Here is a 17,634-nt window from a genome sequence, read left to right as displayed (position 1 = left end):
GCTTGGTGATCTCAGATGTATGTATTGTCACTTCATTACTTTTCAGAAATAATAGTCCAACCACATGTACACTATGAGTGATTTAAAAATGTTTCCCAATTTATTATCCTTTATTTTCTGTCTTCAGCTTTTATCATATGATTATTGCATTCTGAGGAAAAACAGCACAAACAAAAAATATTTACTCTAGGTATTTATTAAAAGTTTATTTTGAGAGAAATTGACTTGCAGTTGTAAAACACAATACAGAGATCCCATGTACCCTTTACCCAGTTTCTAGCTATGGTAGCACCTTGCAAAATTATAGTACAATCTTACAACCAGAATTTTGACTTTCATAGAGTCAAGATACAGAACATTCCCACAAGGATGCCTCTGGTTCTCCTTTTAGCCATAGCGACTTCCTGCTTGCCTCTTTATCTCCTTAACTGCTGGCAGACATTAATCTGTTCTCTATTTCTACAACATTTAAATTAGAGAATGTTATTTGAGTGGAATCGTTCAGTGTGTGACCTTGGGAAGCTCTCTTTTTGCACTTGGCACAGTTTTCTGGGGAGTCATCCAGGTGGTTGCATGGGTCAGTAGGTTTGCATCTTTTCATTGCTGAGTAATATTCCATGGTATTAATTATACCATTGTTTGTTTAAATATTTACCTACTGAAAGACATCTGGGTTATTTCCACTTATGGGACACTACCCAAAATGGCGCTTGGTATGAACAGAGTTGCATGTCCCCCAAAATCATATGTTGTCCTAACCTGTAGTACCTCAGAACATGCCATTTTTTGAAGATAGAATCTTTATAAAAGTAATTAAGTTACAATGAGGTCATTAAGATGGGCCCTGATCCAGTATGACTTTTCTTATAAAAGAGGTAAATTTGCACACAGAGAGAGCACGATGCTAACATGAAGGCAGAGAGCAGGGCAATGCATCAAGTCCAGAAGCACCAAGAACTGCCAGCAAACCACAAGAAGCTGGGTTAGAGGCACAGAACAGAGTCCCTCTCATAACCTTCAGAAGGAACCAACCCTGCTGACACCTTGGCCTTGGATTTCTGCCTCCCAAACTGTGGCACAATAAATTTCTGTTATGTAAGGCACCCAGTTTGTGCTACTCTGTTATGGCAGCACTGGAAGCTAGTACAGTGCCATCAACATTTGTGTGTGAGGTTTTGAATGAATACAAGTCTTCATTTCTTTGGGATAAAGGCCCAGGAGTACAATTGCTGGTTCATATGTTAATTGCATGGTTAGTTTTGAAAGAAGTAGCCAAGCTGTTTCCAGAGTAGCTGTACCTTTTTACATTTCCACCAGTAACATATGAGTGACCCAGCTTCTCTGAGGCTTTGCCAGCATTTGGTGCGGTCACTACATTTATTTAAGCCATTTTGATAGGTGCATAGTGATATCTCATTACAGTATTTGTTTATGTTTCTTAGCTAATGACAATGAGTGTCTTTTCTGTGCTTGGTTTGTTTTTATTGTTGGTTTGTGAGAGTTTTTATGTATCCTAGATAATAGACTTTTGTTGTATATGTGGTTTGTGAATATTTTTTCCCAGCCTGTAGCTTGTTCCATCATATCCTAAACAGTCTTTCCTGAAGTAAGAGTTCAGTTTTGATGAAGCCCACTTTATCATTTGTTTCCTCTTATGCTCTTGCATCTAGTGTCAATTATAAAAATTCTTGCCTAGCTCAAGATACTGAGGACTTTTTCCCATTTTTAAAATAAAAGTTTTACAGTTTTATATTTTACATTTAAATTCATGATCCATTTGATTTAATTTCTATATAAGATGTGAGGATTATATTGAAGTTAATTTTTTTTTTCCATGTAGATGTCTAGTTACTTCAGTATCTTATGTTGAAAAGAGTGTTTTTCCTTCACTGAATCATTTTTGTACCTTTGTCAAAAATCAATTGGGCATATTTTTGTGAATTTAATTATTCGTTCTTTCTCTTGGTCTGTTTAGTTATGTGTTTATTCTTCCATCAATACCAAACTGAATTGATTACTGAAGGTATATACTAAGCCTTAATATCAAGTAGCATTATTTATATCACTTCATTTTCTTTTCTTCTCTGTCAATGCTGACTTCTATTAATGTATTTAGCCCATTTATATTTACATTAATTATTGATACCTTAGGATTAAGATTGCCATTTTTCTTATTTGTTTATTATATTTTTTGTTTTTCCTGATGTCCTCTGGGTTATCTGAAAGTTTTTAGAATTCCACTTTGATTTTTCTATAGATTTTTTCAATGTTATCTCTTTATATAGCTGTTTCAGTGGTTGCTCTAGGTTTTACATTACATGTACATAACCTACCACTGTTTACTGATGTCACTTTACCAGTTCAAGTGATATATGCAAATCTTACCTCCCTTTATATTTCTTAACCTTCCCCCACCTAAAATATAGATCTCTTAAACATATTCTCTATATACCTTTAGATATACATCTTATCATGTTATGATTTTTGCTTCAGTTTTCAAAAATAATTTAGAAAATAATAATTTAGCAAAGAGGAAAAGGAAAGTTTATTTCTTAATGATTCATATTTTTTGTAGCCATGTTCTTTCTTTCTTCCTGGTATCCTAAGATTTCTTCTTTTACCTTTTTTTTTTTTTTTTTTCATCAGAGAACTTCCAAAGCCATTCTGTCATGGGAGGTTTTCTGATTATAAGCCCTTTTCATTTTCTTGTTTCTGAGAATGTCTTGACTTTCCTTTTACTTTTAGGAGGTATTTTCACCAGAAATTGGGTTCTGAATTAACAATTCTTTTACTTAAGCTAAAAAATATGCAACATGCTCTGGCTCTCACACTCTCTGCTGATAAACTCAGTTCTTTGAATGGCGTTTTTCACAGAGGTTTATTTTTGTTTCTCTCTTGCTGCTTTCAAGTTTTTTTTTTTTTTTTGTATTTAATTTTTGTGACGGCTATGGTATGTCTTGCTGTGGATTTATTGGGATTTTCTCTCTTTGGGTTTGTTCAGCTTCTTTAATCTGGAGGTTTATGTGTTGTTTTGTGTTCTTTCATTTTCTTTGACAAGTAGGAAGTTTTCAGGCTTCATTCTTCAAGAATTTTTCAGCCTGACCTCATTTCTCTTTTTCTTCTAGAACTTCAGTTACATAAATGCTAGGTCTTTTAGGCTTTGCTCATTTTTCTCAGTTTTTCTCTTCTAGAATACAGTAGGTTATTCAACTGTATTCAAGTTCACTAATTAAGCTATCCTCTCCATTTTGCTATTGAATCTATCCACTGAATTTTAAAATTTCAGTTATTGTGTTTTTAAGAGCTAAAATTATAAATTTTTAATATTTTCTGTTTCTCACTGAGATCTTTTTTTTTTTTGCTGGCACTTTCTGTTTTTTCATGTGCTTCAGCTGTGTTTATAATTGTTCATTGAAGAATCTTTATGACGGCCACTTTACAATATTTGTCAGATGATTCTAATGTCACTGTCTTCTCAGCGTTGGCATCTATTGATTGCCTTCTTTCATTCAATTTGAGATCTTCCTGGCACTTGGCATAAGTTTTTCTTTTTTTAATTGAAATTTGGACATTTTGATACTATGTTATGAGAAGCTGGATCTTACTCAAACCTTCTAATTTAGCTTTCTTTTTCTAACTCTACTTAGGTAGGGGGAGAGGTGGACACTGAGGTTACTGTCACATGGGGGTAGAAGCTAGGTTCCCAATCTGGTCTCCACTGATGCACAGTGGGTGGGCTCCTCATTATGCTAGATAGAACTCAGAGTTCTGGTTTTCTTTTCTTTCTTTTCTCTTTCTACCCAATTTCTTTAAACCATTTGAGAGTAAGCTGCAAAATCCAACACTTTCATGTGTATGTCCTGAAAGCAAAAATAGTCTTTTACATAGCCACAGTACCTTATCAAAGTCAGGAAATTAATATTGATATGATATCATCTAATCTTATAGTTACCTATTGTTCTATTAAATTCTTCATAGAACAAGAAAAAAAATTGACTCAGACTTTTTTTTATCAATACCCTGATTCTTTTTCTTCATCAAACTCACCCTGATTCTCAATCTTTTGAAGGTAATTTATAGTAAACTAGCCTATAATCTTTTATTTGTATTTAACTGGGTCTACATATGTACCAATGTTGTTAGGACAGGAAAACAGAGTCATTCTAAGCAATGCAGGAATATGTTTTATACACTATATAATTGTATATGATATTGAATTATGTAAAGAACATATAGAATTTGTGAATTCTACATAGAATATAGAATAATACTTTAAGAATTAGAGATTTTCTGGGAAAGGGAAGATTAGGAAGGGTACAGTTAAAATATCAGAGGAGTAGCATGAAACCCTAAAGTGAGTAGTCTCAAAAATTTCACCAAGAAACTGCTGTGACTCTTGAGTCACACAGAAAGCTCTGGGTGGCTATGTAACTTGCCTCTGGCCACCAGTGTGGCTACCTTGACCTCCAAAATCATTTTTGCCTTTCAAAATCTCATGTGAGTTTTTCTTCTTGGAAAATCTATCTATAATTATATAACAAAGGGGATTCTTAGAAACATAGCTAAGTTGCTTCTAAATCTCTCTGATGAGTGAATAGTTGCCCATAATAGGAGAAGTAATGGATGGAAAAACACCCAGTTAGCCAGACAATTTATCTTTCTGGAAAATTACTCAAACCTTTAGAAACACATTGCTAACTTGAACTACTGAAACCATGATAGAGATAATTTGATCTCCCTTTCTCATCAGAATGTTGAATTTGTTTTTATTATTTTCATATTACCCAACTGATCACCTTAAATTACTATCTAAACTGGACATCTATAATATTTGGTCTATGTCTTCATTTCTTTGTTTCTTCTCCCATTCCAATCTATTGATTTTTGTTGGGGCTACCAAGATTTTCTATGACCCTGATTTCATTCTTGGCTTTAGTTTATTGGTCCACGGATGCCATATTCCTCAAATTGGGGCAGTCAGGGTATTTTCTTATGTGGAAACAATTTATTGGTCTACGTATGGATCCTTTATCAGACTGTGTCATCAGAATTATTTTTAGAATTTCTTGAAGTGTAATTGAGGAAGATAGTAAGTCTTTGTCTCCTGGTAGAAAATTCAAGAAATCTTGGCAGCTCTTTTTCCTGTTATCTGCAACAAGCCAGTTTGCAGCAAGAAGAAAGAAAAGTGACACATAGACAAAAAAGAAAAAGACGTGAAAAAAAGAGGGATGCGGTCATGTTCAAGTCCTTAATTCTCATTGTTCCAGAGTCCATTCTCATCTCTCCTCTTCTAACGGTTTGCTTACTTAAATCTTGTTATGTTTATGTGAAGCAGTTGCCATTCTCTTCCCCCATACCCCTCCTCCTCCTTCTTTTTTTTTTTTTTTAACTAAATTAGTTCAAGCCAGATTTCTGTCACTTGGAAACACGTATTATCGTAACATTGGAACAAATGCAGCACAACTCACAGTTGTGAGGCTTCCCAAACCACTTAGTTTAGGAACATAGTCATTTGTCCTATTGGCAAATATTACCTCCACATTTTATAAAGGGATCTTTCAACAATCAGAGTCAATACTTCAGGTTTGAACGCTATTAGTCTATGATGTGGATACTATATATGTACTCATATATATCTTTTTAATTGAAATTTCCTAACAAACAAAGAGTAAAGCACTAGATAAAATTTGTTCATGAGGGGAAAAAAATGAAAACTTTAGAGAAGTTAAGTGATGTCTTATAAGACATTCAAAAAGTAAGATCAGTTTTCACCTAAAGCACTTTTGCGTAAATTGGAGGAAGGCACATGCTCCTGGGCATGGCGCTGAACCATGCCGAGAAAAGCATGGACTGGATTTCAGGTGTTACTTGTCCTTGCCAGATGGTTTTCCTTGTGCAACCATTATATGGCTCCTGGCAGAGTTCAGTGAACTTGAACTTTAGACCTTAAGTTCAGTTATTTCACTTTACCTTCAGCCATGCTACATCTATTTTTCATATTCACAAGTGGCTTAATTATACGATGTGTCTCGTTGTACCCATGCTCAGTCAGTCATGACAGACTCTGTGATCCCATGGACTGTAGCCCACCAGATTCCTCTCTCCATGGAATTTTCCAGGCAAAAGTACTGGAGTGGGTTGCTATCTAGAGCAAATGATAACTTCATCTGTCAGTATAGACTAGTATATGCTGTAGTAACAACTCCAAAATCATAGTAATTTAACATAACACAATTTTATCTAGTGCTGATTAAAATTCTACTGAAAGCCAGATGTTTCTCCAGGGCAACTTTCTCCCATGTGCTAACTCAGTATCTTAGTTTATTTATATCTTAAGGTATCTCCATATAGTTTCATGCTTCTGTAATTCCCGTGGCAAAGGAAGAGCCAAGCTGTAGATTCAAGCATCTGCAAATAAGTGTTTCCACATGAAAACTATGCTTGTTACCACCACTCATATTTCACAGTCAAATCAAATCACATAGCTCTGCCCGACTCCACGAGGCAGATTAGTGCAATCCTCCATGAACTCAGAAGCAGAGGATACCTAGATAATGGTGAACAATAATAATAGTTACCATATGAGCTTATGACTGTTCAGCTGGAGTTAACGATTAAGGCAGCTAAATATGATGCCTTTATAGTCTTGGATCAGAACACTATGAGTCAGTACTAAGGAAAATACTCTCTCTTTCTCTGTTTTTGCCATTACTTTGATCACTACAATTGGGAAAGTCAAACATAAATACCATTATTGCTTTTTGTTTTTCCCAGCATTGTAACGGTAGATAAACTATTTGTCTTTTATATGATCTTTCTTCAGAGTTTGAAAATCTAGTGTTGAAGCTACTGATAGGACACTATTTATACCTTCTATCACAAAAGGTTTTTGTGATCATTAAATGAAATACTGATTATGAAATAACTGGGAATACTTTAATATTTTAAGTTGTTATTATTTCCTTTTTCTACTTTCATCAGAAGCATGTCTGATGACTTTTCATTTGAAAGCTGATTGGATGATTCTTCTGAGGGATAAACTCACATTTCCAGGTAATCTAAAGGCCTCTGTTGGCAACAAACTTCCATAAACATATATTTATTCAGTGAAGGACCTAGTTAAGTGTGGCGGGGTGGAATAGGCCTGGAGTAGAAGGTAAGGGTGATCAGGAGAAGTTGGTGATAAGGATGTGGCTCAAATGGAAAAATACAGAGTACTATAGCATAAATGTAAGCCTGCTGAGATCTGCTCTGTGATTCTCTTTAATAACGGAGTCGAGAGGTGTTAATGAGCATGACACAGGGCACACTGCCATCAAGTGAATTAGTCATAGCTTGATTCTTTTATGTGCCTTGTCTAATGGCAAACATTACCCAGCAATCACAGCCGCAGCACTCTCAGACAGAGCAGAAGGTGTGGAAGGGAGTAATGAGGCTGCCTAAAAACTGTTTTACAGAGCCCTGCACCAATTCACAGCAGATAATAGAACTCAGAGCCAGACAGATAATAGAAGCGACAGCCATTTATTGCTAAGAGACTGTCTGAATATATGTGTGTAAAACAGCCCACTCCAAGTTCTTTAATCACATTTCCCAAGAAAAAGTGGCAAAAAAGAAAGCCACGTGGCAGGCTACTTCCATTAGTGTATTCTAACTGAGTATAAAAAAGAGGAATGCGTAGGTACGAAGAAAAAGAATACCGACAGAGACTATAGGTCAGAAGCAGAGCCTGGCTGTTTGAATCCTGCAAACTGGGGCATGGTCTCCTTGTGGGTAGGGCAGGATGTTGGAAAAAGACCTTGTCCTGGAGTTCTTTGATATTTGGCATTATTTGAAAAAAAAAAAAAATCCCAGTGTACAATTCTTTGATTCCTGAAAGAGATGATGGCTCATTCAGACCCAATTCTCTCTTACTTGGTGCCTAGATTTTGGCACTTTTTTTCTTTAACATTGTAGATAGTGAATGGGGACAAATGCCTTTGGAAAAAGTCTAGGAGATGAAACACATGGTTTTCCATACATTTTTGTAATGACTGGAAGTCTTATCTTTTGCCAAAAGATTTCTAAAATGACCCCAAAAGGAAGCATAATACAAGGTACCTTCCAAATATAATGTGAAATTCAGAAACTTTGTATTTCATATTTTTCCACCTCCATCTGGCAATCATGTGTTTTGTTCTAGTGCCATATTTTAAGAGGGACATTAACCAGATGGCATGCCTCCAAAAGAAGATGTCTAAAATGTCACTGGAATGTGAAACTGTGTCAAATGGTTGGGCCTGGAGAAGAATTTGACATGGGGAGGATTATGAGTGAGTAGTTTGACACTAATGTTCAAATAGCTGATTACTTTCTTGTGAAGGAGAAAGTGAATATATTTTGTAAAACTTTAGAGAGCTGAAAAGGATGAATGGAGTGAAGTAGAATTTGGTGGACCTTAACCTAATTATAAGAAGTGATTTGGCAGTTCTTAGATCTGTCCAGGAATTACATGGACTGTCTGGAGGAGTAGTGAGCTCCCTGTCAGTGGATATGTTCAAGCAGAAACCAAGTAACCAGTTATCAGGGATATTGTAGAGAAAAGGTAAGTTGGTGTTTTAATTGATCTGAAGTCCGCTTGAATTCATAGGGTCTGTGAAGGGCCTCTTGTTACTAGTCTCCTCAGGGAAGTTCTTGATACATTGCAAACTGGCACCCAGGAGATGAGCAAGGATGGAAAAATGGAAACTTTAAAGTCTGTTTGAAATAATTTTTCTTTTCTTCTGAAGTCAGAAAGACTTCAGTATTTATCATGACTATAGAAACAGGATATTTTGTTGAGATAAATAGTAAATCACAATCCCTTGAGCTTTTGTATAGTTATTTTGTTTTCCTGGAGTTAATGATTGCCTTATTAATTTTCTTTATTTTAAAGTACATGTATCTAATTAATCCCCATGTGCTCTAATAGCTTCATAAAATACTCTTCACTATTATGTTGGGGCTTCCTTGGTGGTTCAGACAGTAAAGAACCTGCCTGCATTGCAGGAGACTTGTGTTCAATCCCTGGGTCAGAAAGATCCCCTGAGGGACGAAATGGCAACCCACTCCAGTATTCTTGCCTGGAGAAATCCATTTATATGCAGCCAAATGCTCTAGGTTATCCAACAAGTCCACATGTAACAGTTAAGTACCCAAAACTGTTAGTTTTGAATCCAACATTTATTCTGTCATTCTCTTTTACTAATAGGAGCCTAATATTTGTTTATGGCAGCAATACATATATCTTAAAAATTATTTACTAGCCTCTCTTGCAGCAAATATTGGTCATACAATACTCAAGATCCATGAGATACTTCTCCTTCTCTCTATTCTCTCTTTTCACCTCCTTCCTTCTTGAATATGCTGACTTTATATAAGGGATCAGGCAGTCTTTATATGACATAAAGCAATCATGAGAATAAAATTATACAAGGAAAAGAAGAATAGAAAAAGACTAGGATATTAATGGCGTTACAAAAGCCAGTCCAAGACTTATCTTCAGATTTTTGGTTAAATGTGGGGGAAAAAAACACATCTACTGACCACTTTCACCAGGTTTCTAAGATACCCAGATAAATATAACCTTAACTGAAATCAATGCCATTTCAAATCAGTGAGTTTCTCAACAAATTGTGTTGGGCCATGTATGCTGTCATTTGGGAAAAAACAAAGTAGAACCTTTACTTCACTTCTTACACCAAAATTAGTCAGAGTAAAAAATGTTATAAAATAAATGTTTTAGAAAAAATGCAACATTTTGTAAAATATAATCTTGGATTATAGAAGCTTTGGCTCAATATTACCTGAACTTCTGAAATAAAATGACCACTAAATTTAACCACATAAAATTAAAAAAACTTTTATACAGATACTCAAATAAGACAGATGACTATTTGGTAGGAAAATGGTTGCCACACTGAATGGTAAATCTAATATCCTTAATATATAAAGAGTTCTTTAAGAGCAACAAGAAAAAATTCTCAGACTGATAGAAAATTTGACAAAGGAAACATACAATTCCATGAAAAAGGAAAAACAACTGAGAAAATCTTTCACAAAGCAGAATAAATAAGTAAATAAAATAAAAAAGAAACAAGAAACAAGCAGACTTAATGGAAGAAGCCAAGGTGAAATATTAAAAATAATTTCCTCAGTGAGATAAGATAAAATAAAGCATCTGGGAAATAAGAAAAAGTTATTTCATATATTTAAAGACAAAATACACATAAACAATCAGAGAATAAAACAAAGTTTTTGAGAAATTAAAAATATGACCTTGAAAATGTCTGGAAAATTGTTGAAATATGAAATTAAGGAAGTAAGACAGTAATTAGAATAAAAACAGAGATCATCAATACAAGAGAAAAAAACCACACACACACACACACACAATTAGAAGATGAAACCATAAACTCTAAATCCAAAAACTAGGAACTCCAGAAAGACCAGAGTAAACAGTGGAGAAGAAATTATTCAAGTAACAATTTTGTCAAATCTCCCTTAATCCAAAAGACATGACCCTTGAGAATGGAAGTATACTTGTGGTGTGTATTAAAAGTGAAAAAGACCCTGAACATCAAGGACAAACAGAAGTTTCTAAAAGCTGATAGGTGATAGAAAATGTCACATACAAGGGATCAGAAATCAAAATGGTATATCCATCTATTCCTATTTCTTACAGTTTAATCTGGAAAGAATGTTGGAATTTATCAAATACATTTTCAACAATCTTTAACTCAGAAAAGGTGGCCTTGCTGGCATCTCTTAGCTATAAGCACTGAGGGACTTGGTGTGAGAGGGCAGATTAATTGGCATGAATTCCATATTGCTGGAAACATAACTCAAAGGAATTAAGGCTCATCAATGCCAGTTCTATATGCCTTTTAATTCAGATCATTTATGTTTTGTCTCTCACCCTTTCTCCTTTCTTTTAAAATTTTTTTTCTTGCCAAAACATCTTCAAGATTTGGCATAGGTAGGAGAATCTCTAGGCTGAGAAGCACCAATTTTGTTTCATTATATGTCACTTTTCCCCTGGGGCTCTCTCGCTGTAATCACACTAACACCATCAGGTGGTCCCCTTTAAGCACTCTTAATTTCTGTAAGTGCAAAGAGTTGTTCCTGGGATTTTTAAATTTATCAGAATCTGAGGAAAGTTATAGCGAAATCACATCAGAGATAAGAAAAATATAAAGTTTTGTTTAGGAAGTAGTTATAGTTTGTCAGAAGCTAGGTGGTTTCTGGGACAAGGGAATTTCAGTTTTAAAACTGGGACAGTTTCAGGTAAACTGGGATGTGTTGGTCACCCTAGATTTCACTCAATCAGTTCACTGTCTAAAATGCTTAGCCTCCAGCCTCAAAGAAGTAGCACAAGCTTTCAGGTTCTTGAAAACAATCCTTATTTCTCTACTTCCTAGTAATATATCCAGGGAAGGAATATATGAATGACTATAATTCAGGACTGATCTCTGCATCTTGTTGCCTATGTCATCACCTCTAAAGAGGGAGACTTCTGCAGATGAACTACAGTTCATCTGCCCCTAGAGATAAACCCTTTCTCTATACATTGAGATTTAACTTTACTCTCAGAGACTGTGATATAATATAAAAATATATTTGGTCTTTGTCTCAGTTCCTGGGTGAAAGTGAAGTGTTAGTCACTCAGTTGTGTCCAATTCTTTGCGACCCCATGGACTATAGCCTGCCGGGGTCCTGCCCCGGTGGATCCAGGGAATTTGAAGGGGAGATGGCGTAGGCGAGGAAAAACTTATTTATTTAATTAGAAATATAAAGAGATTAGGAAGAAATAGTATAGCATTAAAATTTAGTGGAGAAAAGAGGCTGAATAACTGAAGTTCCAGACAAGGAACTTGCACCATCTATGTTAGGCCACCAGCGTCCTCTTGAATAGTGGGGGTGCCCCACCCTGGGCTCCCTCTCGTGTGGATCTTAGAAGCCAGGGCAAGTAAGTAGACATGGCGAGCCTCCACGCCCCAGATGAGAATTCAGCCAGAAGAGGAGTAGTAAAGAGGAGACACAGGGGAAACCAGTCCAGGGACTGGCCCATCCTCTATTGTCCAGAAAGGCCTTTTATACCTTTTTTTGTACATAGAGATCAATGGATAATATAAAATTATGCAGCATCAGCAGCCCTGACTCTTATCGAGACCAGGCTTTCTCTCCACATACCTAGTTGTATACACAAGTCTTAGGTGATTTACATCAACTTCTCGCCAGAAGGCCAATTAACATTTTATGACCCTTTTCTGATAAGAGTTTGTCAACCAGAAGACTTATTTGTGTTAACAGTGTTGTTCTTCCCAAAGTCTGGTGCCACTCTCAGAAAGCACTAAATAAAGTTACATTCTTACATAGCAAGGACACAAAAATTTATAACAATGAAAAGGAGTACAGTGATTTATAACAAAGAGAAAAGTAATTAACTGAAAAGTCTAGTGTTGCTAACATCAAAACTACTATATTCCTTTTTCTATATCCCAATTACATTGATTAATATCCCTCAGGTGCCTAAAAGATAAAGAATATGGAGGCCTGGCAGCAGTCATTGAGTCAACAGTGAAAACCCATCACCAATATGATTTTTAGCTCTTTAGAAAAGGCTCTGTATCTTTAAGATGCTTTAAGCTTTGCGCCTCTTGCGGTTGGGGGGCTGTAAACAATTCACAAATTGTAAAAAGTTCGGGGGAACCTGTCAGGCAAGTTAGAGAGCCATCCAAAGGGGGTTCAGATCGAGACATTCTTTTTATATGCGATAAGGCAGGCAGACTCTGGTTTTTGGGGGCAGATGTTCAGGAAAACTCAGGGGAAACCCCTGAAGCTAGATCACGCCTTTGCATTTTGTCTGGCATCCTTCCTCATGACCATTGCCATGGGCGGGATTCCTCACGCTGGCTCCCGGCATCAGCCCATCAGGCTCTTCTGTCCATGGAATTCTCCAGGCAAGAATACTGGATTGGGTTGCCATTTCCTCCTCCAGGGGATCATCTCAACTCAGGGATTGAACCTGGGACTCCTACATTGCAAGCAGATTCTTTACCATCTGAGCCCACTGGATACAGAGCTTCTAAAACCCATGCAATTTCCTGAGTGATAGAAACGTCTTTTATTTATTCATAACACTTGACTTCATGATAATGGAGAGATTTAGGATAGGGCTCCTAAATAGCTTAAGGATGGGACTGGTCATAAGAAAGACCAAGAAAAGAGAGGGTTGGAACTTCCAGCTTCACCCATGAACTTCCAAGAAAGGGTAGGGTGGGGTTGGAGATTGGGCTCTATAAACATTTTTAACAATAATATTCAGAAAGCTTTCAGGCTGGTGAAAGCAACAAGGTGTTGGGAGGGTGATGTGCCTAGAGAAAGTCTGAAGCTCTGTGCTCCCACCCCACCCTTCCACTTGGCTGCTCCTGAGCTGTATATTTTATAACAAATTGACAGTAGTAAGTGAAGAATTTTCTTGCATCCTGTATGCTATTCTAGCAAATATTGAAACTTGTAGGGGAATGGGGTTTGAGAGATGTTCAGTTCAGTTCAGTCCAGTTCAGTTGCTCAGTCGTGTCTGACTCTTTGTGACCCCATGAATCGCAGCATGCCAGGCCTCTCTGTCCATCACCAACTCCTGGAGTTCACCTATTGTTGTTCAATCGCCAAGTCATGTTCAACTCTTTGTGATCCCATGGTCCGCAGCATGCGAGCTTCCCTGTCCTTCACTATGTCCCTGAGTTTGCTCAAATTCATGTCCATTGAGTCAGTGATGTCATCCAACCATCTCTCCTCGGTTACTCCCTTTTCCTCCTGCCCTCAATCTTTCCTGGCATCAGGGTCTTTTCTAGTGAGTCAGTTCTTCGTATCAGGTGGCCAAAGTATTGGAGCTTCAGCATCAGTCCTACCAATGAATATTCAGGGTTAATTTCCTTTAGGATTGATGGGTTTGATCTCCTTGCTGTCCAAGGGACCGGTGGGTGGGGTAGTAATGGGAATCCTTAACCTTGTAACCAAGTTAGACAGAAGTGTGGGTAACTTGAGGATCTCATATCTATGGCTGGCAACTCAAGTGGGGACAGTCTAGTGGGCCCTTAAAGCTAACTTGCAGTAGTTATTGTTAGAATTAAAATGTAAGACATCCAATTGGTGTCAGAATTGGTTAGTATGAGAAAAAAAAAAAACACACACGCACATTTGGTGTCAGAAGTGTTGTGAGTGAGAACAATTCAGGGATAAACAAAAAAATTTATATTCACTAACATTCATTCATTCACTCATTTGATCAGCTAACTATATATGGATTTTTTACTATGTGCCAGACACTATTTTAGGTTCTAGGGGTTTGATGTTTTAAAATAGATAGATAGCTATTGCTATGAAACTTACATTCTTGTGGGAGTAGACAATCAACACATATACATCAAGTACAGGACTGAGGAGGTAGAAAGCAAGCTGTGGCTGGAAATGTGAGGAGGAGGAAGTCTTGAGAAGATTTAGGGAAAGGACATTTGTATATAAGGATTCCTAAACAGAAAGGAGCTTCCCAGGTGGCTCAGTAGTAAAGAATCCACCTGCAGTGCAGAAGATGCAGGAGATGCAGTTTCGATCCCTGGGTCAGGAAGATTCCCTGGAGAAGGGCATGGCAAGCCACTCTAGTATTCTTGCCTGGAGAATCCCATGGACAGAGGAGCCTGGCGGGCTACAGTTCATGAGGTCAGAAAGAGTAGGACAGGACTGAAGCAACTGAGCATGCACGTACGCAGCGCTATCTGTCATTACTCCTCTGGGGAATAGGGGAAATTATTAGACTAGATTCAGGAGGGACTCTCACCACCTGATTCTTGCCCCTGATTCAATGTGCTCACGTTTTTATCTGAGCAAAATTTAGTGAAAATGAACATTATTAGTGAAGCCTACAAAGAGAACGGATGGTTCTGAAGAGTTGAAGGAAGACAGGCTATTGCGATGTGTATGAACACCAGGTTTTCTCTATGCACATTTTAAAATTTGCTATTTTTTAGAAATAGTAATACATTTTTGCATAATGGTAGTGACACAGTAATATGTTTCAAAAATCCATACAGTGTTAACAGATATGAACTGAAAACTTGGCTCCCACCCTGTCTCTATTCACTCTGTTTTCACTTGCTCACTGCACTTATCATTTTACTGTTAATTTTTAAAATGAAAAGTAAATATACATGCATATTCTTATTTTTTCTTTCTTTTTTTAAACATACTGGGTAGTTTTAGCGGAAACCGGTAATGCTCACTAACATTCATCTCTCTTCCATCTAGGAAAGACTTTGAGTGTGTGTATTTGCATGAGAAACTGACAAGAAACAAATAGAATATAAACCTATCAAACTTTCTAGTGCATTGTAATGTGAGAGAAACTAAGATCCAGGACTGAAAATGCTCTTCTCTTTTCTTCAGGTTTTTCATATTTATACACAGCAGAAAATTGGCTGTGAAATTGAGATTGCTCCAAAAAAGCACAAACATTCACTTCATATAGGACCAGAGGTAGTGGACAAGGAAGAACGTCACAGGAGGGAATCAGCAGACATAGAAGCAAAGAGACAGGAGAGCTTGTCCAAGGGCAGCATCAACATCTAATCAACTAATTCCCCACCATTATAGTAGGAGGCTTTCAAAGTGGCTTCCTAGAGGGACTTAGGAATTTATATAGACCCATCACTACTGCATGTCTCCCATTCTTTCTTCTGAATATTTCTGTTGTAGGGCTTCCCAAGTGGCTCAGTGGTAAAGGATTCACCTACCAATGCAGGAGATGCAGGAGACATGATGGGTTTGATCCCTGGATCGGGAAAGAGGAGGAAATGGCAACTCACTCCTAAATTCTTGCCTGGGAAATTCCATGGACAGAGGAGCATGGTCCTCCGTGACAGTTCACGGGGTTGCAAAGAGTTGGACACAACCGAGCATACACAAAACAGAAAACATTTCTATTTTGATTATCCTTCCTTATTCCATCATTATACATTCAATGAAGCTCATAGGTTGCTGGACCATAAAGACATGTACCCAAATTGGACAGAGAGGATTGATTCAGACATCTTGGACTTTGAGTCTGGTGCCGTGATTGGGTAGAATTTTGTGTTGGATGCTTAGCGGGGGATGTTAAGTGTGTCCAGTATGTTGAAAAAAACGAGTGAACTAGAAATCTGATCGCCATGATAGCATGTTGTGTAGAATCTGCTAGTGCTCTCTACTATTGACTCTTCTCCTCTTCCTGACTCTACTAATAAATGTTTCTCATTTTCCCTGTGGTTCAGAATGACTGAGTCACAACCAATGGAGTAAGAAGTGATGTGTCCATTTCCTGGCTTGGCCCTTAGAAACATTTTTTGTTGATTCTGTCTCTCCCAGCACTCACCCTCTGGCTGAATGATGAGGACCCAGAGTGCAGGGAAGGGAAGAGTCACAGTATCCATGGAGCCCTCAATGACTGCCTGTAGCAGAGCTCTTCAGGAACCTGCTCTTCAGATTTCCTTTTGAGCCAGCTGGTAAAGCTTCTTCCTCTTCATCCAGTCACATTACCTCCTCAGATGCTTGCTCAAAGGCCAGTGCTCATGTGCAAATACATGTACCACTAGAAGTCTGGAGCTGGTAACTTGCCCTTGGATGCTTTCTCTACCTATTCTGGCCCACCTTGCTCTATTTCTCTCTCTCTGGAATTTGAAGCCAACACCCTGTCAAATACTTTACAGTCCATTTCAGAGTTGTACATCTGTTCTTACTCATCAGATCATAAACTGCTAGAATACATAGATCTTTCATCATCTTGGTGTCCAGAAATGTCTGATGCATAGTGGGGTCTCGTCTTAATTGATTATCAATTTCCTAGTGGAACAGCTGAGAGGTGATTGGGAAGCTAGGGTGAGGAATCTTCCAATCAAGTTCTGAGGCTGAACTTTTGACTCTCTTCAGAGCTCTCCAGGGGTATTTTGAGGCATACTTCAAGAAAAACTGTAAATCGAGAGGAAATTACCATTTTTACTGATGATTCAGCCAAAGTTGAGTGTCTATTAATTGGGGAAAATCTGGCTGACAGCTTTGCTTTTTTGGACTTTTAAGCATTAATGATTCTATAAGGAAGAGAAATCAGCTGGGAGTTATGTTCTTTTAATTTAAGTAGTTGATAGAAGTGTTTTGGGGCATGTGCACTTGGCTAAGGAGATTTACTTTGGGTTGGGAAGGAAATTCCCTTTATATGTTGTCTTTTTATAAATATGTCATCTAATTTTCTTCTACCCTTGAGGGTATTTTTACTTTAAAAAAATCTATAGTAAAAGGAAAATTTAAATATAGGCCTATATAAACAAATCATTAATAAACTAATTAGTTCAATTTATTCAGCTTTAATTGGCCACCTATTAAATTAAAGTCACTGTACCAAATACAATGACACAGTGAGTGGAATCATGTGCAAAATGGAAAGAATCCTGGATAAGGAGCAGCAGCAACAACAGCAGCATTATTAGTCAGTAATGATAGCTGCCATTACTGAGTACTTATTAATTTCAGGAGCGTTAATTAGATTGTCTCTAATTCTGAAAGCAATCTTAAAAGGTAAGTATGTAC

General features: G+C 37.2%; 1 long non-coding RNA gene across 1 annotated transcript in view; it reads left to right on the top strand.

Moving 5' to 3' along the window:
• LOC132660228 (uncharacterized) overlaps positions 1 to 17,634 on the top strand; it is a 66,559-nt gene that overhangs the window by 32,520 nt on the left and 16,405 nt on the right. The window lies entirely within an intron of this gene.

The sequence above is a fragment of the Ovis aries genome, chromosome 1 (genome assembly GCF_016772045.2).
Source record: "Ovis aries strain OAR_USU_Benz2616 breed Rambouillet chromosome 1, ARS-UI_Ramb_v3.0, whole genome shotgun sequence".
NCBI classification, from domain to species: Eukaryota; Metazoa; Chordata; class Mammalia; order Artiodactyla; family Bovidae; genus Ovis; species Ovis aries.
The sequence above is the reverse complement of the archived record's forward strand: the minus strand, read 5'-3'. Positions and strand labels throughout refer to the sequence as shown.